Source organism: Taudactylus pleione, unplaced genomic scaffold, assembly GCF_031769625.1.
Source record: "Taudactylus pleione unplaced genomic scaffold, aTauple2 ptg000195l, whole genome shotgun sequence".
Taxonomy (NCBI): Eukaryota; Metazoa; Chordata; class Amphibia; order Anura; family Myobatrachidae; genus Taudactylus; species Taudactylus pleione.
In genome coordinates this window covers 6003538-6028084 of record NW_028284597.1, presented here as the reverse complement: position 1 = coordinate 6028084, position 24547 = coordinate 6003538, and positions in this window count along the sequence as shown.

Here is a 24547-nt window from a genome sequence, read left to right as displayed (position 1 = left end):
TTTCTTTTATTTGTAATATCCATTTATTTGTTATTTGTTATTGCACTTCCATGCTGTGTCCCACAGGATTCTATACTATCTCCCATGCTTTTTGCAGTATACATACTACCATTGGTTGAAATAATCAAACGTCATGGCCTGGTCTACCACTGCTATGCAGATGATACACAACTGTACCTGTCCTTTGCTCCAGGTACAAAGGACCCAATAACAACAACCCTAAATGGCTGTATAGCTGAGCTTCAGGAGTGGATGAGTGCCAGTTGGCTGCGACTGAACCCTGATAAAACAGAGGTCCTTATGATAGGTCACAGGACAGGGCTACAGCATAGCCAACCAACAGGACTTACGCTTGGGGGATCAGAATTGCAAAACACTGAACATGTGCGGAATCTTGGTGTTGTCCTGGATAGTGGTTTGACACTTAAACATCAGGTATGAGCCACAATCAAATCCTCATTCTTTCATCTGAGGAACATAGCCAGAATCAAGCACTTACTTCCCTCAGAAGATCTGCCTAAAAAGTCATACATGCATTTATATCATCACACCCAGACTACTGCAACGCCCTCTACCTCGGTCTCCCAGCAAAAGAATTGCACCGCTTGCAGATGGTACAAAACGCAGCTGCCAGGTTATTAACCAACCAGCCCCGTTTCAACCACATAACACCCATTCTCTACCCCCTTAACTGCCTGCCTGTCAGATGGCGAATTGTTTTCAAGGTCGGCTTACTAACTTACAAAGCCCTACATGACCATGGTCCAAGGTACCTAAAGCAGCTTCTGATTCCTTACCATCCCACTCGATTACTGCTATCCGTTGATGAAGGACTATTAACAGTACCTAGAATCTCCGGGAATTCGTCTGGGAGTCGAGCTTTCAGTTTTGTGGCTCCAACCTTATGGAACTCACTTCCCCGCACAGTTCGAGAGGCCTCCACTCTAGAATCCTTCAAAAATAGACTCAAGACTAACCTCTTCTCCCAAGCATTTCACTAATGTCCCTTGTTTAAGATTATTTTGTATTTTGTACTGTAAATGTAAAGCACTTTGAGTCCTTTAGGAGAAAAGCGCTATATAAATAAAATTATTATTATTATGTATTGATGACCAGATTCTTATGTAGCGCACACATATTCTGCAGCGCTTTACGTGGGATGAAACCGGAGCACCAGGAGGAAACCAACCTACACAGGTATGGGGAGAATAAACAAACTCTACACAGTTAGGGCCGTGGTGGGAATCAAGACCTCAGTGCTGTGAGGAACTACACCACCCGTGCTGCTAGTTTGGACTATTGCAGGAATTAAGTTTCCTTTTTTATTTTAAAATGGGAAAACAAAAGAAGTTGATGTGTTTGTATCATATTACATTTTATACTGAAATTCCGCCATGTCCTTAACAAGAGCTGTGAGGGTGGGACATCTTCCCAGTGTGCCAATACGAGGGGGGTGTGAGTCAGGGAAACTAATATAATAATGTAGGTTCATTTGGTTACAGTTGAGTATAAGGAGGTGTCAGATGATAACATTTCTAGTTACCGTACATCTCTGAATGCTACTTTCACATTAATTAATATTACTATCGTAACACTATTCTCTCTTGTGTATATGCCCCTTCATTACATTGTAGAGACTTAGGGGTAAATTTACTAAAGTGAGAGTTTTCAGAAGTGAGTTTAAAAAGTGATTTTGCCCATAGCAACCAATCAGATTCCAGCTATTATCTTCCAAAAGGTGCTAGTTAAATGTTAAGTAGAATCTAATTGGTTTCTATGGGCAACATCACTTTTTAAACTCACTTCTAAAAACTCTCACTTTAGTAAATTTACCCCTTACTGTATAATGATTTTAACATTTACTACGAACTCTGTCTCGCTGCATCTCTGCGCTATAGTGGTGGGTAGGTACGTGCATTTGTACGCTTGATGCAGAATAATCACTGTTTTTGAGATTACACACATAAGTAGACTCATTACAGTATGTGACAGAGGGCAGGATGTACTAAGCATCACATCCGCTATGCTGTACATTCAGCCAGTTATCGGATATATAACTGTGATAATATCGCATAATAATATATAATATAATATAACTTAGAAAATTGCAAAGGGCAGGTGTCCCAATAAGAGCTGTCCTTTGCAATAGAGGGTGTTCTGGGGGGGTCTATGACCCAGGTCCCTCTGACATCCTTCGGTTCGTCACGGGGAAGGGGGGGATTGTATCGAATTCCGGAGTTTGGTACACAGCGAATGTTTTTGTTTTTGAGTTTTCACCGCATTTCACCCTTTAGTAAATCCTGCCCAGAATCTCTATTTGTAAGTTTGGGAGTACAAAATGCATGAAACTAAGCAAATAGTTGTATTTATTTTTAAAAGAGACTGCAGAAACAAACATAAGTGCCATACCAGGTTCTAGTCTCTGTCGCCTGTGCTAATTAGGAAGGCTCGTTATGTTATGTTCTAACACGTAAACTCTCAAACTACCATTTATTTTGCACTGTTACTTTGAAGCAGCAGTTGAGAGTTTTAAGCCATTTAGGGCTTGTTTTTATGAGATAGTTTGGACGTCTCGTTTTACACCTAGAAATTAATTTCATCCATGAGGAGTTTGTAATGTGATGCATAGTATCAAGAACCATATAATTTTTATTTACTTACGCAGTCACAACAGTTGTTGTCTGAGCTCTTGTAACCCCTTCACGGCTCACACATCTCATTGCTCAGATGCTTTACAAAGCCATACAGAATGGAACTGAACTGTGGGACTTATTTTATTTTGTACATTTAAATACAAAATAATAGCCTGTGTGAAGACCTTTTGTCTTACACAGGAGGGTTATCACTCGCGACAGGGTCTCCACCATCACCTTCCTGCAGGTCTGCAGCCATACATAGTGGGGGACATGGTATTTGTACATTCCATACCGCCAATAGGCCTGAGGTTGATGGGGCCAACCTGAATCCAAAATTGATAAAGGAGTTTGGTATATTGTGAAATGTGTGGGCTGTGTGACAATGTGGGCATGATTGATGGGTCTCTTTGCAGTTTGGTTGGATTAGGGGTGTGGGGTGCTGTATATGGATAATGGCTGGGTCTAAGTTTGTGCAGAGTTTACGTGGGGCACTGTTGGGAGATATGCCATGCATACTGTAGGGTAGTGTAAAGTGTAGAGCAGTTGGCAAGCACCAACCATATTATTTGGATGTTTCAACTGCTTAATTAAAACTTGATGGGATGAACCTTGAGGGTCGTTCCTCTGGGTGACCTCTGGCTTTCTCGTCTTTGGGTTGCTTATGCAGTAGAAAATCTTCTCAACAATAGGCCTGTCCATAGCAGTAATGTTTTAGATTTTGGGATTTGAAATTGGGAATCTCATTACACCTCAATTGTCCTCCTAGTATGTTTCAAGGGACACGTCTGTCATCTGGAAGTGTAGCTATGATCTCTGAGAGATAGGGAAATCAGAATGGGATGATGCATGGTGTAAATGTTGCTTTAAACAATAAACTCTGACTACTTTCAAACCAACTTTTTGATGAAATAATACTTCTTGGTTTATTCTTTCAAAATATTGCCCAGTGCAGCTGTTTTTTAGGCCTAAATTAATCATAATGAGGAGACACCGATCTATGCCAGCTCAGTGCTGGTGCAAAATTAAAACTTTTTGTATAGTAAACTTTACTGTGCACCTTTCTGAATCTACACCCCTAAAAATTCACCTTCTCCGCCTTATTTCTCTTTTCAGTAATTTCCCTCTGCAAGATAAAATCTTGTATTTACACCTTTGCGCCTACTTTACACTTATCAAATGCCCCTGCTCAAACCCTGCTCCTACCAGCCAGTGCTAACTAGTGATCCTACGCAAAACCACAAACCCAATCACTTTGGCAGAAATATAGGTAAATCTGCAAATCAATTACTTCTGCAAAACCCAACTGTCACCCACTCGTTACTAGAGATACGCGGTTCGGTTCTCCAGAAGTCCAAATCCACCCGAATTTTGTGAATCCGGGTATATCTGAGTCGCAGTTCTGGAATTCGACTTTTAAATCAGAATTTCGGGTTTTGTGTTGCAGAAATTACAAGATTTTAGCTGTTTTAAAAAACTTTTTAATTTTTTTTTTAAATCCAGATCTTGAGCCAAAACAATTGAGTGTGGTTTTGCAAAACCAAAACATGAAGATGAATCCAGAACCAAAACCAAAACACAGAGGGGGGCGCACATCTCTAATCTTAAATGGTGATTCATCCAATACTATTTGTTGGGACAGCACATCGCACATCGCTGGCGGAGGTTGAAGTACTTGAGACAGAGTTCACCAAAGTCACCAAAGATCTCGCTACCACATCTAAGGGCCACTTCTCCTTCATCATGCACCTCTCTGCCGCTTCCAACACAGTGTGTCAACGTCTTATGGACGGCACAGCACAGCAACTTCAATATATTGCACAGCCAAGGTACCTAAGCATCCTCCACTATTGAGGGCAGAGGTAAGAACCATTAACACACAGGGTCTATATTGAACTGTAAAAGGAAGTGGCTGGATGGTAATGGACCTTATCTGAGATTTCTCAGTTTCTGCACTGACTGAACTTTTCATCTGCTTTGCCACTAATCCCTTCATCTGTACTAACATTGGCTGTGATTGAATATTAACATTCTATGCTTTGCTGCTAACAGTTGCCACCAAGACCGATTAATGATATATATTAAATTATGGGGTTTTTTCATAGTTTTTAACACTGCTGTTACAGTAAGTGCACTATTGGTGTATCTAACCCACACTGTATAACACACTGTATCCGACCCACACTGTATTCAACCCACACTGTATCCAACCCACACTGTATCCAACCTACACTGTATAACACACTGTATCCGACCCACACTGTATCCAACCCACACTGTATCCAACCTGCACTGTATAACACACTGTATCCGACCCACACTGTATCCAACCTACACTGTATAACACACTGTATCCGACCCACACTGTATTCAACCCACACTGTATCCAACCCACACTGTATTCAACCCACACTGTATTCAACCCACACTGTATCCAACCTGCACTGTATAACACACTGTATCCGACCCACACTGTATTCAACTCACACTGTATCCAACCTGCACTATATCAGACCTGCACTGTATCTGACGTGCACTATAAACTGCACTGTATCCGACCCACACTATAAACTGCACTGTATCAGACCCGCACTATATCCAACACTATGTCTGAACTGCCCTGCATCTAACCCACTATGTATCCCACAATGTTTCCGACTTGCACTGTATTCAACCCACACTGTATCCGACCTGCACTACAAACTGCACTGTATCCGACCCGCACTGTAACCGACTCACACTGTGCCCTGCCCTGTATCTGGCCTGCACTGTATCTCGCACTATATCAGACAAGCACTGTATCCCGCACTGTATCTGACCTGCACTGTATCCAATCCACACTGTGTCCCGCACTGTATACGACCCCCACCGAATCGCACTGTAACCGACTCACACTGTATCAAGACCTGAACTGTATCCAACCCGCACTGTACCCTGCACTGTATCCGACCTGCACTGTTTCTGACTAGCTGGTACGGAGCACTGTTTTTAGTAGTTGGGGAGATTGGGGGGTGACTCTGGAGAGGCGCTGGGGAATAGCGCTGGAGAGACACATGGGGGGATGGGCTGGAGACACACTAAGACCATGGTGCTGGAGACACACATATAGGAAGGTAGGACCACTGGTACTATTATAAAAATAGACTGGGGACAGTAATCTTTAGTAAGACGACAATTCTAATGAAACCATATTACTGATGCAAATGGTACCAAATGAGCAAATATATTTTATTAATATAAAATTGTTTGATATGGGAAACTCATATTTTGTCCTGCCCCAAAGCTTCTGTTACTGTATTACCTGGTTGTACCTCTTTTGCATGATGATGACATTGGATTTATTGCGACAGGCAACTTCTAGACCATGTTATCTCCTGCATGAATAGTGAATGCCGACTCAAGACACTGCCTGTCCAGGGAGGATCAATTTCTTCAGAGGTTCCCTCATTGCAGAGAAAAACATATAATTGAGTAAATACTCATTCACATGCTTGCTGTGCTTATTCACTGGAGCGAGGAACTGTGGGCGTGACTATCAGCTCCTGGAGTGGTGGGCATGACCCCAGCGTGATGAAAATGTGGGGAGTGGCTTGAGGGCATGGCATTTCACATTAGGCCTCACCCCTTGCTGCGAGACCACATCCACTTTTTGGGTGCACACCTTCGGCGCACGCACATAGGGCCACTTTCAGAGTTTTTTCCAGGGCCACTTTAAAGTCTCAATCTGCCCCTGGCTGTAATTATACTGCTTAGTAGTACTAAGTGCCTGATCCAGAGTTCTACTGAATCCAGAAAGACATTTGCCAGTTCCCCATTGCTGGCAATGAGGACATTATCGGTACAGTGACAAACAATGGTATTCTAAGCTTACTGCTGTTTGTTACATATTGACCAAGAGGTTATGTTCCATTACGTTTCATTGTTCCATTCTCAAATGGAGCCCCCAGGGATGCACGCAAATCTATTTTGCTGAAGGATCCTCTTGTTTTGCTTCATAACCGAGTATAAGCAACTTTGAGCAACTAAGGGCTACTCCGAGTCATGCACCTCTCAGCCGCATATCCACTGGCAACAGGGCCTTTGAGAGCTGAATGAGGTCTGGATACTTGGGGGCGTGGCCAAATCTGGGAGGCATGGCTACGCCCCCCAATAAAATATGAAAAAATTACTAAGCACGCCCCTGCAAGGCTGTTGTGCATCCTGCAAAGGGGAACAAATTGTCACTCTCAGCAGTTGACCTGGGCCACTTACGGAACCCTCCAACAAAGCACAGGCCTGGGTAATCAGTACACACCCCTCCTCCACTCAGCTTCACTGGGCGGCAACTGGGCATTGGCATGTAGGGCATGTTGAAGTTAGGAGAGCGTTACTGTGCAGTCTCCTTATTGGTTCCTTTAGGGAGGCTTCAATCTCTAACCAAAATGGCCACCTTCTGTACTTCTGTGCATGCGCTGCGCAGGGCCGTAGCTAGGGTAGTGCGGCCAGTGCCATCACACAGGGCATCACAGGTCACGGGGCGCTGTTTGGGCCTGTAAAATTTCTGTTTATAATCATTCTTGCTTGTAGCTTCCTCTTATTTCATCCCCAGCATCTCCTGGCCTCCCCTATCTCTTCCCTGGCCCTTCCCCATGAGGCCATGGCCCTTTTTTGGGTGCATTATGTCTCTTTGAAAAATGAGGGGGGCACCAATGCTCTTTCTGGCACAGGGCACCAAAAAGTCTAGTTACGGCTCTGGCGCTGCGCCATCTTGCCGCTGTGCTTGAGGACCACAGTAGAACACAGACATGTTCCCCTTAGCTCAGTAAGACCCTGCGTTTACCGCTTGATCCACAACGCTGATACCGCTAGTATCCTACACCGCTACCAACATACAGTCATCCAGATTAGTGCTGAATAAACCACTTCATTGGTTAAGTACTGGGCTGTTCACTGACGTCAGGAGATCCGCTGGTGATGCCATACCGTCGCCAATAGTGCATACATATTCCAACAGGACAAGCGTTCCGTAGGCATGTTGTGGACTGTCAGATGGAATTGCAGGTTTGTCAGATGTGAGCGTATGCGGAAATCTTTCTGATTTCAGATGAATCACTTGCACAACATAGAGTATAGTGCTGGTGCAAATGTGTGCTCATAGTAATGACCGCTACAGTACTTTCACAAGCGGATGTCTGTATGGGCCATGCAGCCACATAGATGTGTACACCACTCTAACACAAGTAAAGATTTGTAGCTGCTGCCATATTGTGGACAGCTCCGAACCAGCCCCTTCCAAGACAGAGTGAAAAGTGATAAGGTACCAGCCAATCAGCTCCCAACTGTCATTTTTCAAACACAGCCTGTGAGATGGCAGTTAGGAGCTGATTGGCTGGCACCTTATCACTTTCTTATCACTTTTCACTCTGTCTCCTAACACTGCTTAGTAAATAGACCCCTATATCCCACCTAGCTCCAAACTAGCACAATTGCTGTGTTTCCCTGTCAGGATCCCCACAGTTTAGGTGTACTCACATGGTAACAATGTTATAGATACTGTATACCATTTAATGACCTTAAAAATGCAATTGATCGTAGTTTACCCAGGATTTGTGGGTTAAATGAATATTTCCAGCCAATCCATGTAACCTGCAACCAGCAGCCTCACATCCAAAGAGAACGGGTGTGTTGAATTACAGTTTCCATGTAGAGCCAGAAAGGAAGGAAAAAACAAATAAAATCTGGATACTTGCTGCCAAACCACACTACTTAGCCTTCAGATGAAGAGTAGTTACTATTGGCTCTGCATATTAACAGGCCCAGCCTATCACAAGTAACGTGATTAATGCAACTGATAAGGAGCATTATGTACAGTGCCGCATGTGACTCTGCATTCTGTTTCAATAATAATGTTTCTCTGTATTTATATTTCCCAAATTAAGGAAATAGTTTTCTGGCTCAACTATGGCAGAGATAATGCAATTGTATCAGAATAGAGTCAAGTTTTATAATCTGATTTCTTCAGATATTGCTCTGCGGTTCTCCACAATGAGATCCTAATTTAGAACCTGTGACTAGCTTTGAGAATAGGGGATCTCTGTGGGTCTGTGGGCCTGATTCAGCAAGGAACGCAAAGGAGAGAACGCACGTACTTGGCCGATGTTTCTGTGCATGCGTATGCATCGCACTGCGCCTGCGCGAACTGGCCAGTGCGTTCGGGTTATGGTATGCAGACAACACGCAGTGTGCACGCAGACCCTTCCGAAATTGATTGACAGGAAGTGCCGATTGTGGGTGGTGACGGCGGGTGGTCAGGCGAAATGCAGGCATTATAACGCCGTTATAGGGGCGTGCATAATTAAGGCATTGTGGTGGCATACGCAGCCATACCGTAAGCTGTACACAGGAAGCGACCAAATTTCTGCAGCAGGTCAGGTCAGGTCAACCACTGTTATGCTAATGGATCCGATGTTTCTCAATGTTACCGATGTTTATGCTATCTTGCATGCTGATTAGGCTGTGAGAAAAGGGAGATGGGCAGCTTAGTATGGGGCTGGGTGTCTCCATCTTGTGCTGCGGTCTCCTTGTGTCTGCATTGATTAGCATATTCTTGCAGCGGACGGGTGTTTGCATCTGCATCCGTGCGTTCCTTGCTGAATCAGGCCCTGTGAACCTACTATTTTATTGCAGGATTGTATTTGGAGCCCCCGAGCTGCAGAATGTTCAGTACTCCAGGTCATTAAGCACTAACCAGGATTTTCATTTTTGGGTTGTGCATTCACCTCTTTGAAGTTAGGGCCATGATTTTGACCCGGTCGCAAGCGCTGTGCGTTCGCAACCGGGTCGATCGTGGGCCAGTGCGCATGCACACGATGGAGCCGGCTCCGTCGTGCGCATGCGTGACACCCGGATAGCGACGGGCACTCCGTTGCCCCAGGTCTTACAACAAAGGGGGCGAGCTGTCGATGTTGAGTGACAGCTCGCACCCTTTGGTGGGCGTTCCGGGGGAGTGGCTGCCCAAATGGAGGCGTTCCCATGTAAATGCCTCCGTTTGGGGGCGGCCCCACTGATATGTTAGAGCCCAAATCTCTCTGGGGCTTGCGGCAACGAGACCCTACCACAAGGGTCTCGTCGCAAGCCCGATGGTCGCAATGGTCTTGACCATCGCGACCATCTTCCTGGCCGCTCGCTATAGCTGTGGGTGGTCACCCACAGCTATGCGGGCGGCCAGGAGGCCATTCTAAAAAAAAAATAGCCCGGCCCTGATTCAGAGCGAGCGCTCTGTCAGAGTGTCCGGCTCTGAATCAGGGCCTTAGGACCTCATTCAGAGTCGGTGGTTGCGGCCACTCGGTCATAAGGTAAAAGGGGCCGGATATGCAAATGAAGCGCTCGCAAGTTGCGTCGTTAAGATGGGACCGTTAGCTGGACGAGCAAGGGAAGGATGCGGCCGTAAGACTAAAAGTATGCCCCCTTCTCGTGTGATATCCTATAAAAATAAGACCAATCTGGAAAAGAGCACAGAGCTCAGTGCCATTTTGAATAAAGTTTATTTAAATAAAAAACACAAAACAGCAGTTTGAGGAGTGACAGTTGGAGCTGTGAGGGGAGAGCTGATGACGCCATGGAGCAGAGAGGAGCAGCTGATAGAGTGTAAGCAGAAGGGAGAGAGACAGCAGTAAAAGAGAGTCAAATTAAGAACTGTAAAAGGTGTAAAATTGTGAACCCGTTGACACCCCCAGCCAAGAGAGCGCACTGCAAGTGTCAGAGACAATAGAGTTGAAAGACTTTATACCAGTGCTGATTTGCTGAGGGAACACTGCCTCAGCAACGTCCATTGGGCTGGGTGAGATAAATCCTTTAAGTATATATATATTTAGAAATCTGCTCCATTGCCCAGGACATTATCCTATAGATGTTATACCTATACAGCAGATTCCATAGGAAGCAGTTCCAGTTTGTTTGATACAACCATCTATAATACAAGTGCTGAAATATTTTGTTCATTGCTAAAAAGGAGTTTTACACCCTGAATCCTACAGCTTCACAAGGTAATTGGGCCCCAACGTGCACATAAAGACCCCCTGTAGTATCCTTGGCCACACCAAAGTTATCTTGGACTTTAGTAATGTGTCTGCATAGATTGATTATATTGGTTTATTTTAATTACATAGTAATAAGCTAAAATATTGTTATATATTTTCCATATGTGTGATGACATTAATGTGTATATAGCGTCTGTCATTTCTTTAGATTGTGTGTGTTTAAATTAGCTGAATCCATTCTCCCTCTTCCTTACCATAACCATTACCTATTCCTGGTTATGGAATAAACTGTTTTAATATTTCATGCAAAGCCCTGTCTGCCTTTGTTTGTGACAATCTGGGGAAACCTTGCCTCTCTGCCAGGGTAGGTTATAGGGAAAAGCTGCTGCCAAACAAAGAATACCCTATCAAAGTAACTCAGACCTGTACCTACATAACAACATTTGCACCCTTTTCACACCAGGGTATTACGCTCGTTCGCATTACACGTCATCTCCGGGCATATAAGGATTAATCGAGACCATCAGGAACCATCGGAGCTGGTCGTAGAGCTTATGGTTGACCATACCCTCTCTTAAGCACTACGATCAAGTCAGTGTAAAAACCTCCCATGTCACATGTGCCATGACACTACTTAGTTAATTATGCACTCCCATAAAACGCCGTTTGCATAGTCAGGCATGCCTGCGTTCGGATCTCCACTCCCCCGTTCACAAGCACATTCCCCTGTTACCACCCACAAACGCCTCATCCTGTCACTCAAACTAACGACCTGCTAGTTTGCGCACGTGCATTGCGAATTTTATGCATGCGCAGTTTAGCGAACAACGACCAACTCTGAATGAGGTCCTTAGTCCCTTGTATGGCAATTAGCTGCTCGGCTCTGGACTTTGCATGGCAATACTAAGTGGGTTATCTGGGCAGGAAAAGCCTGTTTCATAGAGGTGCAAGAAAAATACTAGCAAGAGTTTACTACAGTAGTATGTGATCAGCTGCACTTTATATCAGAACCTTGGGTTTAAATGAATAAGTCCCATGGTGTGACACATTGTATAATTCACGTATGCCTTTTTGGCTTTGTTTGCACTTTTTGTGGTGTAGTTTTTTCTTCACTTTCTGGTCATTTAACTTGCTTTTTATGGACATTTTTTCTTATCATGAAACATGAAACAGTGTTTCATTATAAGTGCATAGGTAGAGTAGACACAATCTGACTGTCTGGTTGTGAACTGTAATTAATGACTAAAGTTCGTGTGAAAGTTTAGGGAACAGGATCGTATATATAAGCAGCTCTGCACACCGAAGAAGTCAGCTTGTTCACTTCCTTCACAAAGTGCCTATGAGAGCCATGATCTTCTACCACTACAAGAGTGGTCTGCGACATCAGGAGAGTTTTGACCGACTGTGAGCTGCTTTCAGGGAGGGAAGCACCTTCCCGAACCAATGTGTTTGAATAGTTTGCATAATATTGGTACGGAAGATGGTCCCTGGAAAAAGAGGAGCACTGAGGCCGACCTGTGTCTGACATCACCGAACACAACGTTGCTGCTGTGCGGGCCAGAGTTGAGGTGGACGCCAGGAATGATGATTTCTGTCCATGCAAGATGACGTTTTGCCTCTTTCTGAGTTCTGTTTTTTTTTAGGGAAAAATCCGAACTCGGCGTGCAAACTCGAACCTATCTGAGCCTGCACATCCCTATTATAAAGGGTATTACTGCGTGTGGCATAATGTGTTATAAAAGCCAATTACTGTGTAAGACATACTGTGTAAGGCGCTTTACTGCGCATGGCAATTATTCGCCATGAGGGGAGAGCTTGGGGGAAGCCCAGCACCTCGGTAAGGGCTGGAGACACCCCACAGTGTGATGAATTGGGGGTGTTCTGCAAGGACACGCCCCCTTTCCGGAAGCGCGCGCGCTGAAGCAGAGGAACACCATCTAAAAAAAGTTATTTTTTTATATTGGCGGGGGGGCGCAACTTGGAACTTTCGCCCTGAGCTCCACAATGTCTAGAACCGGCTCTGCCTGCAACATACTGGGCAGGTTTGTTGACGGTCGCTCAAACCCTGTCTGGGAGATGATCAGTGGCAATGAATCCTGGATCTACAGTTTCGACCACGAGACCAAACAACAGTCGGCCCAGTGGACCCCAGTTGGATGTGCGCCGCAGCAGAAGTTCCAACGTGAGCCAAGCAGATAGTGGCTCTTTTTGTGGCCATGACTGGTTATGTAGCTACTGTACCACTCGTGCAGCAACGCATCGTCAAGGGGACTGGTACATCAACCAATGCCTGTCGCAAGTGCTGGAAGCCGTTTCCTACCATCGTCCAAGAACTCACGATCAGGGTGCCCTTCTCCATCATGACAATACATCTGCCCACAAATGGTGGATTTTCTGTCCCATGAAAGCTTCCAGGAGCTTGGTCATCCGCCATATAGTTCAGATCTGGCCCCCTGCAACTTCTTTGTGTACCCACAAATAAATCGCAAGATGCGTGGGATTCATTTTGAGTCACCGGAAGCTGCAGTGGAGACATATCTGCTTCGGACTGGTTCTTTTGTTCTATGTATCGTTAATCAGCCTTGGGTGAGCACAGATTTGTTTTCATGATAACACAGCGCTAGCCACATACAGTATACACCCATGTCTGCAAATTGCCCCAAACCTGGAGCACAACAATTAGGTGGCCAAGGATTATCCAATCAAAATTGCCAACATCTTATTCAGATATTTTCATAACTCAAATACTAATCTGAGAATATTGTCCATGTCTAACAAGGATGCAGTCATAAGGTTATTGTTACTGATATATCAACAGGAAACATGTCGACATCCTCAGAATGCTCACTGGAACCGGTGCTCTGTCAGATGTCTGCACCGGAACTACTGCACGCAGGACCATGGGAACCTGGTAGTTGCCGCTGAGAGCAGGTGAGTTACCTTTAGATCACCAGGGACAGTCAGCTGACATTCTATCATGTCTACAGTGTACAAAGCCATACAGATGTATGAAGAACTTCAAAAAGAAAAAGCAGCACTTTATCACAAACGATAGTTTGAAAGAGACAAGGCTTTGGTTACCAAATATATATTATTTATTCCACACAATTTAATTGCAGTAAGTACATATTTAACATCAAAAACACATGTAAAAAAGAGAAATAAAAAAGTGTGTATATATTTATCCCAAAAAATAGAGTTTAAATAGCCACGTAAACAAATAAAATGATGTGAGTACTCACTAATAAGCAATTTCTATAGGAAATGTAAAAAAGTCCAGTATAGAGGGGGGTCAGCAAAGTTAAAAACTAATATTCCTTTGGCAGAAATATCTGCATTAATATGACATTTTAGGAAGGTGCTTTATAATCCAAGTGTTGAACTTGAGGCATCTGCTGTACTGGGTATCCTGTTATAACTATTGTAGACATACAGTACATGCCTACTCTCCCGGAAGCTGCGGAAGGCTCACTATTTCTCTAGTAGTCCCCCGCACCAGAAGAGTAGGCGGACCTCCCCCATCCCGCCCATTTCCTAGTAAAGTGGGCAGGATGGGGAGATTATATGGGAAATTTATGGATCTGTATGGAGGCACGGGCTAAAATTATGTGAATTGCGTCATTTAGCCCCTCCCCCTCCTCGCGGACCTGCCAATCGAGTAATTTTACCGTAAGAGGGCCGAATGATATGGAGAGCTCGGCCCCACCCCTGAAACTGTCAGCAAGATGTCCTCACCGTTATTCTTCTGGAGAGGAGTTAACTAAAGTGGGCAAGTCTGATTGTAGATCGCTGAAATCTGCAACTGCTGTCCTTAAGCTGGCCACAGACATAGCGATGTGCTCACAATCAGCCGATGTGTGCGATTTGTGTACGATTTCCCTTGAAACTCTCCCCGGCAGCTCTGCACACGATCTCCACACGATCTGCACACGATTTGGTGTCCAATCTTCTTACGATCTCTCCTGCATCCAGACATTCACAGTGCATCGCCTCCTAGATTGTCAGATCTGCCCTACTGCATGGCAGATCTGAAGATGCGATGTGCGACCAGCGTGAATGGGCATCACATTGTGATCATGAGTGGGGACTCAAGATTTACTCAGGATTTGGCCATATTTTACACGATCTGTCGTTCCAATGTGTCGGAATCGGCCAGATCGGGTAAAATATTGTTATGTGTGTGGCCAGCATTAGGCTAGTGAGGTAAAGAACAATGAGTGTGGTAAACCTGCCTGGCATTTATGTAATACTGTATTTCTCTCATTTCTGTTTATGTACAATAACAGTAACATTGTACTTTGGGTCTGATTCAGAGCCGGACGCTATTTGCGGTGGCTATTCAAATGAACCGTTCGCTCTTTGCGGTCTGTTCACGACTCTATGTCTGTACGAGCGGTCGTAATTTCGGAAAAAACGCCCCCTGGCCGCTCGCATCATACGTCATGTCCGCTATTTATTAGATTAATCGAGTACATCGAACAGTGTATGAACTGCTCGCTATTCTTGTGGTTGGTTTTTCCTACTGCTATCTTGCGAGCAGTTCTGACTATAAAACAACCAAGTGACGTGGTCAATGACGCTGCTGTATTAATTATGCACACCCCTAAAACGCCAGTTTTGACCTTTAAGCACACCTGCATTCTGAATTCCACTCCCCGTTTTCAAGCACCTTCCCCTGTTACCACCCACATACGCCTCCTCCTGTCACTCAAAATAGCAGGCATTCGCTATTTAGCGAACAAACGATTTTCGGCCGCACTGACTGGTTCGAGCATGCGTATTACGAACCGTACGTATGCGCAGATGAGCGAACATCGCTCATAACGAACGAGCGGCCGCTTACGAGTGGCTCTGAATGAGGGCCACTGTACTGGTTTTTGCCTGAGTGACCCTTAAAGTTACTGGGTGCCATCAAATAATCAGTCAATGGGTGAGTGGGGCAAGGTGGCTACAACTAAACTCGGTGCCTTGGCAGTGGCTTTTACCATTTGTCAATTCATCATATGTCAATTGGAAAGATTAGAACAATAATTAAACCCTTTATATTGATAATAATAATAAAACACTGGCCAAATATTTTGGATGGAAAAATAATTTGCAAAGCTTAGTAAATAAAAACATATTTACAGACTGAGGGCCTGATTCATTACGGATCGTTATTGCTAAAGCGTACGCAGATGGGTAATTGTTGCGTACTGCGCATGAGTATGCATCGCAATGCGCATGAGCGAAGGTAACACTGCTATCGCACTGTGGACCTCATTCAGAGGTGCTCGCAAAAAGCGAGCGCTCGCTCTGAATGAGGGCGGCCGTTTTTTTTTAAAACTGGCCTCCAGGGCGCTCCCTAAGCTGTGGGTGACCACCCACAGCTTTTGCGAGTGGCCAGGTGATGGTCGCGATTATCGCGACCATCAGGCTTGCGACGAGACCCTTGTGGTAGGGTCTCATCTGCCACAAGCCCCAGTGAGCTTCCTGCTCAAATAGAGCAGGAAGCTCACTACTGACATAACGAGTGATGTCAGTAGGGCCGCTCACAAATGACAGGCGTTACTTTAGGAATGCCTCCATTTGTCCATCTACCCCCCTTCCCTGCCTACAAAACGGAGCGAGCTGTCGATCAACATCGACAGCAACCCCGTTTGTAGTGAGCCCCGGAGCGAGTGAATTTCTCACTCGCTACGGGGCTCGCACGGCGCGTGTGCGCAGTGCCCCCCCATCGACCCGCTTGTGAGCGCATATCAGTTGCGAGCGGGTCTGAATGAGGTCCTGTGATCACAGAGACCACGCAGAGATATCGCAGAGTGATTGACAGGCAATGAGCGTTTGGAGGTGGATACAGGGGAGTGGTCGGAGAAACGCAGGCATGCCTGACCGTTTGAACGCCGTTACATGGGCATGCATAAATTAGCCATTGCGATGGCATATGCAGCTTGAGTACTCACTGCGCGCAGTGAGGTTAGCAATTTCTAAGTAAGGTCAGGGCTACAGTAATTCTGCGTGAGGGGCCGATGGTACTCGATGTTACCGATGTTAATGGAGGTTTGCAGGGGTATTTCTAGAGAGGAGTGGGCCCATGTGCAGTTTCCGCCACGGGCCCCCTCCTCTCCGCCCGGCAGCTGGCAGCGCACTGAGCTGTGCGCGGCCAGCACCGGAGTTATAGACTCTTGGCACTAGAGTGTGCCCAGAGTCTATAATGAATGCACAGGTCACCGGGAAAATGGCCGCGGCGGCCATTTTCCCTCTACTGCGCATGGGCAAGCGATGGGAAAATGGCCGCCGCGGCCATTTTCCAGTCGTTTTACAGCGCCGGACCTCCGCGCCGACGTGGGACTCCGGAAAGGTAAGTAATATTATGGGTGCAGGGTGTGCGGTGCGGAGCCCCCATGGACCCAGGGGCCCGTGTTCCCCGCACTCCCTGCACCCATTATAGATACGCCCTTGGAGTAGGGGTGAGCGGGTTCGGATTTCTGAAATCCGAACCCCCCCGAGCCCCCCCGATCCGAGTCCGATCCGAGTCAGGCTCGACTTTTCCCGCCTGACTCGGATCTGACATCGAGGCAAAACGTCATCATCCCGCCTTCCGAGTCTCGCGGGTTTTGGATCCTATATAAGGTACCCGCGTCGGCGCCATTTTCTCACTCGGCTGTGGACAGTGAAGAGGGAGGGTGGGAGTTAGTGCTGTGTAGTGTAGTGTAGTGTAGTGCTGCTGTTGTCCACTACTTCAAAGTCCATAGGGGCTGGCTGTGTTGTGCTGTGCTGCTGTTGTTAATAGGGGCTGTGTCCACTACTTCAAAGTCCATAGGGGCTGGCTGGACTGTGTTGTGCAGTCAGTTCTCCATAGGGGCTGTGTCCACTCCAAAGTCCTGTGCAGTGTCCCAGTCCTAAAGGGGTGCTGTAGTGTTGTCCAGGGGGTGCTCTGTCCATCAGGGGTGCTCCCCCCAAGTGCTAAAAAAATAATATATTTTCTGTGTTTGTGAATTGTGTGCGCAGTAGCCGCACGTGCATCAACAAAGTAGTGCCAAGCGTGCGCCTGTGTCATAAGTAAAGGGCCGGCTGGCTTGACCGTTAAGGGTGCTGTAACCCCCGAAAGTACACTCCAGTCCAAACCAAAAAAAAAATTATTTTCTGTGTTTGTGAATTGTGTGCGCAGTAGCCGCACGTGCATCAACAAAGTAGTGCCAAGCGTGCGCCTGTGTCATAAGTAAAGGGCCGGCTGGCTTGACCGTTAAGGGTGCTGTAACCCCCGAAAGTACACTCCAGTCCAAACCAAAAAAAAAATTATTTTCTGTGTTTGTGAATTGTGTGCGCAGTAGCCGCACGTGCATCAACAAAGTAGTGCCAAGCGTGCGCCTGTGTCATAAGTAAAGGGCCGGCTGGCTTGACCGTTAAGGGTGCTGTAACCCCCGAAAGTACACTCCAGTCCAAACCTAAAAAAAAATTATTTTCTGTGTTTGTGAATTGTGTGCGCAGTAGCCGCACGTGCATCAACAAAGTAGTGCCAAGCGTGCGCCTGTGTCATAAGTAAAGGGCCGGCTGGCTTGACCGTTAAAGGGTGCTGTAACCCCCGAAAGTACACTCCAGTCCAAACCAAAAAAAAATTATTTTCTGTGTTTGTGAATTGTGTGCGCAGTAGCCGCACGTGCATCAACAAAGTAGTGCCAAGCGTGCGCCTGTGTCATAAGTAAAGGGCCGGCTGGCTTGACCGTTAAGGGTGCTGTAACCCCCGAAAGTACACTCCAGTCCAAACCTAAAAAAAAATTATTTTCTGTGTTTGTGAATTGTGTGCGCAGTAGCCGCACGTGCATCAACAAAGTAGTGCCAAGAGTGCCCCTGTGTCATAAGTAAAGGGCCGGCTGGCTTGACCGTTAAAGGGTGCTGTAACCCCCGAAAGTACACTCCAGTCCAAACCAAAAAAAAATTATTTTCTGTGTTTGTGAATTGTGTGCGCAGTAGCCGCACGTGCATCAACAAAGTAGTGCCAAGCGTGCGCCTGTGTCATAAGTAAAGGGCCGGCTGGCTTGACCGTTAAAGGGTGCTGTAACCCCTGAAAGTACACTCCAGTCCAAACCAAAAAAAAATTATTTTCTGTGTTTGTGAATTGTGTGCGCAGTAGCCGCACGTGCATCAACAAAGTAGTGTCAAGCGTGCGCCTGTGTCATAAGTAAAGGGCCGGCTGGCTTGACCGTTAAGGGTGCTGTAACCCCCGAAAGTACACTCCAGTCCAAACCAAAAAAAAAATTATTTTCTGTGTTTGTGAATTGTGTGCGCAGTAGCCGCACGTGCATCAACAAAGTAGTGCCAAGCGTGCGCCTGTGTCATAAGTAAAGGGCCGGCTGGCTTGACCGTTAAGGGTGCTGTAACCCCCGAAAGTACACTCCAGTCCAAACCAAAAAAAAAATTATTTTCTGTGTTTGTGAATTGTGTGCGCAGTAGCCGCACGTGCATCAACAAAGTAGTGCCAAGCGTGCGCCTGTGTCATAAGTAAAGGGCCGGCTGGCTTGACCGTTAAGGGTGCTGTAACCCCCGAAAGTACACTCCAGTCCAAACCTAAAAAAAAATTATTTTCTGTGTTTGTGAATTGTGTGCGCAGTAGCCGCACGTGCATCAACAAAGTAGTGCCAAGCGTGCGCCTGTGTCATAAGTAAAGGGCCGGCTGGCTTGACCGTTAAAGGGTGCTGTAACCCCCGAAAGTACACTCCAGTCCAAACCAAAAAAAAATTATTTTCTGTGTTTGTGAATTGTGTGCGCAGTAGCCGCACGTGCATCAACAAAGTAGTGCCAAGCGTGCGCCTGTGTCATAAGTAAAGGGCCGGCTGGCTTGACCGTTAAGGGTGCTGTAACCCCCGAAAGTACACTCCAGTCCAAACCAAAAAAAAATTATTTTCTGTGTTTGTGAATTGTGTGCGCAGTAGCCGCACGTGCATCAACAAAGTAGTGCCAAGCGTGCGCCTGTGTCATAAGTAAAGGGCCGGCTGGCTTGACCATTAAAGGGTGCTGTAACCCCCAAAGTACACTCCAGTCCAAACCAAAAAAAAATTATTTTCTGTGTTTGTGAATTGTGTGCGCAGTAGCCGCACGTGCATCAACAAAGTAGTGCCAAGAGTGCGCCTGTGTCATAAGTAAAGGGCCGGCTGGCTTGACCGTTAAAGGGTGCTGTAACCCACAAAGTACACTCCAGTCCGAACCAAAAAAAAATTTATTTTCTGTGTTTAGCCGCACGTATATATCAAATCGATATAACATAAATGGAGGACCAAACTTTCTCCGATAAAAATAAAATAGAGAAAGATCAAGAACCACTTCCTCCTAGTGCTGAAGCTGCTGCCACTAGTCATGACATAGACGATAACATGCCATCAACGTCGTCTGCCAAGGCCGATGCCCAATGTCATAGTAGAGGGCACATACAATCCCAAATGGCAAAGTTCAGGAAAATGACCTTGAAAAAGACATTTAAATCAGCTGAAGAGAAACGTAAACTTGCCAATATGCCATTTACGACACGGAGTGGCAAGGAACGGCTAAGGTCGATCCCTAGTATGTTCATGACTAGTGGTTCAGCTTCACATGACGATGGAAGCACTCCTCCCACTAAAAAAATCAAAAGAGTTAAGCTGGCAAAAGCACAGCGAAGAACTGTGCTTTCTAAGAAGATATCACAAATCCCCAAAGAGAGTCCAAGTGTGGTGGTGGTTGCGATGCCTGACCTTCCCAGCACTGGACGGGAAGAGGTGGCTCTTTCCACCATTTGCACGCCCCCTGCAAGTGCTGAAAGGAGCACCCACAGTCCACTTGCTGATATGCAAATTGAAGATGTCACTGTTGAAGTACAACAGGATGAGGATACTGGTGTAGCTGGCGCTGAGGAGGAAGTTGGCGAGGAGGATTCTGATGGTGATGTGGTTTGTTTAAATCAGGCTCCGGGGGAGACAGTTGTTGTCCGTGGGATGAAAAAGCCCATCACGGTCATGCCTGGGCAGAAGACCAAACATTCCACCTCTTTGGTCTGGCAATATTTCTATCCAAATCCGGACAACAACTGTCTTGCCATATGTACCATATGTAAAGGTGAAATAAGTAGGGGTAGGGACGTCAACCACCTAGGAACATCCTCCCTTATACGGCACCTGCAGCGCGTTCATAAAAAGTTACTGTCAAGTTCAGAAACTTTGGCTCAGACCGTAAGCAGTCCAGGGACACCTAAATCCCGTTGTCCTGTTGTATCCAAGCGCCTGCAAACCACACCGTCAACTCCCTCCTCGTCAATTTCCTCCTTAGTCAGGATCGGAAGTAGTCCTGCAGGCCATATCACTGGCATGACTGACTCTCCTATCCGGGATTCCTCCGGAGGATCCTGCATTGCTACGCCTACTGCTGCCGCTGCTGCTGTTGCTGCTGCTGCTGGGAGTCGTTCATCATCCCAGAGAGGAAGTAGGAACACCACTACTTTTACTAAACAATTGACCCTCCAACAGTCCTTAGCGAGGAGGATGAAGTACGACAGCAGTCATCCTGAAGCAAAACGTATAACTGAGGCCTTGACTGCTATGTTGGTGTTAGACGTGCGTCCGGTATCCGCCATTAGTGCAGTGGGATTTAGACAATTGATGGAGGTAGTGTGTCCCCGGTTCCAAATCCCGTCTAGATTCCACTTCACTAGGCAGGCGATACCGAGACTGTACAGAAACGTCAGAAAAAGTGTCCTCAGTGTCCTGAAAAATGCCGTTGTACACAATGTCCACTTAACCACGGACATGTGGACAAGTGGAACAGGGCAGACTAAGGACTATATGACTGTGACAGCCCACTGGGTAGATGTATCACCTTACGCAGCAACAGCAGCAGCGTCACCAGTAGCAGCATCTCAGAAACGCCAGCTCGTTACAAGGCAGGCTACGCTGTGTATCACCGGTTTCAGTAAGAGGCACACCGCCGACAACCTCTTAGAGAAACTGAGGGAAATCATCGCCCAGTGGCTTACCCCACTTAGACTCTCCTGGGGATTTGTGATATCTGACAACGCCACCAATATTGTGCGGGCATTACATCTGGGCAAATTCCAGCACGTCCCATGTTTTGCTCACACAATAAACTTGGTGGTGCAGAATTTTCTGAAAAGCGACAGGGGCGTGCAGGAGACGCTTTGGGTGGCCCGAAAAATTTCTGGCCACTTTCGCCATTCAGCGACTGCGTGCCGAAGACTGGAGCGCCAGCAAACACTCTTGAACCTGCCCCGCCATCACCTGAAGCAAGAGGTTGTGACGCGGTGGAACTCAACCCTCTATATGCTTCAGAGGATGGAGGAGCAGCAAAAGGCCATACAAGCCTATACATCCACCTATGACATAGGCAAAGGAGGGGGTATGCACCTGACTCAAGCGCAGTGGAGAATGATTTCCGTGTTGTGCAAGGTTCTTCAGCCCTTCGAACTTGCCACACGTGAAGTCAGTTCAGACACTGCCAGCTTGAGTCAGGTCATTCCCCTCATCAGGCTTTTGCAGAAGCAGCTGGAGAAAGTGAAGGAGGAGCTAAGACGGAGCGATTCCGCTCGGCATGTGGGACTTGTGGATGAAGCCCTTCATTCGCTTTGCCAGGATTCCAGGGTGGTCAATCTGTTGAAATCAGACCACTACATTTTGGCCACCGTGCTCGATCCTAGGTTTAAAGCCTATGTGGTGTCTCTCTTTCCGGCCGACACAAGCCTGCAGAGGTGCAAAGACCTGCTGGTGAACACACTGTCAGCTGAAGCGGAACGTGACACGTCAACGGCTCCTTCTTCATTTTCTCCCGCAACTGGGGCTGCCAGGAAAAAACTTAGGTATCCTAAGCAACCCGCTGGCGGTGATGCAGGGCAGGCAGGACCAAGTTTGGACATCTGGTCCGGACTGAAGGACCTGGCAACAATTTCTGACATGTCTACTGTCACTGCATATGATACTGTCACCATTGACAGAATGGTGGAGGATTACATCGGTGACAGCATCCAAGTAGGCATGTCAGACAGTCCATACCTGTACTGGCAGGAAAAAGAGGCAATTTGGAGGCCCCTGTACAAACTGGCTCTATTTTACCTGAGTTGCCCCCCCTCCAGTGTGTACTCCGAAAGAGTGTTTAGTGCAGCCGGGAACCTTGTCAGCGAAAGGCGTAGGAGGTTGCTTCCACAGAATGTGGAGAAGATGATGTTCATCAAAATGAATTATCAGCTCTTCCAGGGAGACCAGCCTCCAGAAGGTACAGAGGGACCTGTGGTGGTGGATTCAAGTGGGGACGAGTTAATACTTTGTGAGGATGAGGATGTACACACTGAAGAGGGTGAGGAATCGGTGGATGAGGAGGATGAGGATGACATCTTGCCTCCGTAGAGCCAGTTTGTGCAGGGACACATTAATTGCCAGCTTGTTTTGTGGGGGCCCAAACGAACCAATCATTTCAGCCACAGTTGTGTGGCAGACCCTGGCGCTGAAATGATTGATTTGTTAAAGTGTGCATGTCCTGTTTATACAACATAAGGGTGGGTGGGAGGGCCCAAGGACAATTCCATCTTGCACCTCTTTTTTTCTTTGCATTATGTACAGTTTGGGGCCTAGTTTTTCTAACTGCCATCCTGCCTGCCACTGCAGTGTCACTCCTAGATGGGTCACGTGTTTGTGCCGCCCACTCGTGTCGCTTAGCATAGTCATCCAGCTACCTCGGTGCAACCTTTTGGACATAAAAACACTATTGTGAGGTGTGAGGTGTTCAGAATAGACTGGAAATGAGTGGAAATTAAGGTTATTGAGGTTAATAATAGCATAGGAGCAGAAAAACCTACAAATTCTGTGATTTTAGCTGTTTTTATGCTTTTTTTCAAAAAAATACAGATCCAAAACACAAAACCCAGAACCCAAAACACGGAAGGGTGGTTTTGGCAAAACCAATCCAGATCCAAAACACGAAGAAAGATCCAGATCCAAAACCAAAACACAAAACACGAAAAGTGGCCGGTGCACACCCCTACCTTGGAGGTTTGCAAGGTATTACGGATGACAGTGGCAGTGGGCATCTCTATGCTGGCAGTGCGACAACATTGAGATAGCAATCATTAGCATATTTTTGCAGCACACCTGCGTGTGATTACGGAGCTGCGATCACAATAGCGATCCTTAAGGAATCAGGCCTGATATAGGTAGAGGGGAGATCACTAAAGAGAAATCCAATACTCATGTAATATTTTATAAAGTAAAATTACAGATAGATGTTATTTTCATTAAAATACACAGCGATGGAGAAACTCCAAATACTACTGCCAAAAACGACCCAGCTCGGGATCACATGAACTCTCTCATGTTTGCCAGCTGTACTTATGGCTGTAAACTTTCTTTTAAGATTTCTAATGGAGCTTTTCTCAAGACAAAACAGGTCAGTTTAAGGACAACATGATTTCTTTATGAATTAGTCAACCTGTGTACCTGTAGCGGTCATGTAATCCTAGCCTGCTCTGCCATTCAGTGAAAGGGGCGTTATGGAATATTGCCTACTTATCCAATGTCAAAACAGTAAAGTTTTTTTCCTTTTTTAATGGTGGAAAGCACAAACTAACTGTAATGTCCCTGGTTTGCATTAGGGCTTGGCATGGTGCTTCCTTTTACTGTCATAATATAACCTTTAGAAAATCATGTCATGTGACTGGTGGGTGGGGCCTGTTTCTTAAACGCAAATAGACAGAATAAAGTGAGACGCAAATGTTAAAATATATTAAACTTTATTATTTTTGACAAAAGAAGTAGAAGCGAGCAGTGGCAGATCCAGGAAAAATGGGCAGTGTTGGGGGCGGGGGGTGTTATATTACTATCTCACATACATCTAAGGCAGGGATGGGGAATCTCAGGCCCCGGTGCCCGCGGAATGATTTGGTCT